The sequence below is a fragment of the Octopus bimaculoides genome, chromosome 13 (assembly GCF_001194135.2).
Source record: "Octopus bimaculoides isolate UCB-OBI-ISO-001 chromosome 13, ASM119413v2, whole genome shotgun sequence".
NCBI classification, from domain to species: Eukaryota; Metazoa; Mollusca; class Cephalopoda; order Octopoda; family Octopodidae; genus Octopus; species Octopus bimaculoides.
In genome coordinates this window covers 45,600,615-45,602,369 of record NC_068993.1, presented here as the reverse complement: position 1 = coordinate 45,602,369, position 1,755 = coordinate 45,600,615, and the positions used below count along the sequence as shown (strand labels likewise).

The 1,755-nt window shown below is 32.7% G+C and overlaps 1 protein-coding gene across 1 annotated transcript in view; it reads right to left on the bottom strand.

Annotated features, from left to right (window-relative positions):
* Positions 1-1,755, bottom strand: part of LOC106869702 (uncharacterized) — an 875,881-nt gene that overhangs the window by 849,645 nt on the left and 24,481 nt on the right. The gene's annotated exons all lie outside the window — the stretch shown is intronic.

Below are 1,755 nucleotides of genomic sequence, written 5' to 3'. Positions count from 1 at the left end.
CATTGCGTGGCACCCTGGGCAAGTGTCTTTTGCGACAGCCTTGGTTCGACCAAAGCCTTATGAGTGGATTTGGTTAACGGAAACTGAAAGAACCCCGCTTGACATCCGGTTGGTCTGTTTACGTAACTTAGTGCTTCGACAAAAGACACGGATACAATTTAAGAATAGTTATGGGGTCGACGCTTTTGACAAAAACACTTTTACATGGTGCTCCAGTGTGACCTCAATGCAATGAACGAAACCAGTAAAAGGAGATAATTACCGGTTCCGTATTGATTATTTTAAAGGTACTGTATTCGAGATTTAATGTTTGGTTTATATGTTGCTTCTAATAAATCTTCTGTTCTTAATCTAATTTTCTTTTTTGATTTTCTATATCGGGTAGTTTTATCCTCTAAAATGCTTTGCTTCGTGTTCTGTATTGCAATGTACCATAATGGGAAGTTAATGGATCAGGAACTGGCGTGTAATTTTCGTACATGTGCCCCATGTAACAATTTGAGTCAACTAGTTTACAACTTTTTATATTTACTTTTTAATTATGTACTATGTTGTTTTTTTTAACTAGAATGTTTTGGTTTCGTATTGACAGAATTCTGATATTTTTTTTAATATATTCTTACTGTTAATATTACCGCTGTTTGTTGTCAGACATAACGAGTTTTTGATGACGCATTCAGCCATTCAATAATAAAATACATTTGCTTCATGTTTTATATGTGGTGTGAGTTGTTCTTACTTAGCTCCAGGAGCAACTCTATAATCATAAGCATTATTCATGATCTTTCTTTGTGGCAAAATACATCCAGGAATACATTATCCAATCTGTACCCTAAATAGGATATGAGTTGAGAAAGACATTTTTGTTTTTTTGCTATTTCATGCTGTACTATAACAATTCGTAGAAATTCCTGCTTGCTTTTATTAGGTGTCATATCTGTGGCCATTGGGTTTGTTGGATGTGGTTGTAGATTTGGCTCAACTAAAATATTCAGAAGTCTGTTAAAGACAACTGTTTATTTAATTCCTTTAGTTTCGTTTTCTAAAGTATATTTCGAGGATTGCTAAAAATTACATAAAATTATTAGGCAAGATATGAGCTGATTCAATAATGGACTACGCCACGCATAAATTAATGAGACATTTATAGCAGCAAAATACGCGTAGTTTTTATCAGAATCTACCCTCGGCTGCTCTCACGCCACAGACTACAACTAATGCGTGTAGACTAACTCTCTAAACAAAGTATAAACTAAAATTTTTGGAATGTTTTAAGCTAAAAGAATAATTCGTACAAACACATTTTCTGCAAGTTTCTCATAAATAGAATATTTATTTTCTCTTTCTTCCCCAGCCTGGCTATATTATCCATTTCTGAAAGTTTCATACTCAAAGAAGAACTATAATTCACCAAAACTACATATAATACACATTCTACAACACATAAATTGCTCAGATAACTTTGCAAACACATTTAAGTAAATCTTGCTTTTATAAATGTCGTAGTTTAAACCTGTTATTAATCCATACCTAAATTACTATCCATTTACAAACCTGGTATTTCGCAAACTGCGTAAGAACACGTCGCATTGTGAAAGCTATTTTATTCCTAAGAGTTTTGTATCGACTTAGACATTAGTAGGCTTACACTACTAGTGAACAATACTGGAATACAGTAGTTTATTATATGTGTGCGTCTGTGAGTGTATATGAATGTGTATATATATATATATATATATATATATATATATATAT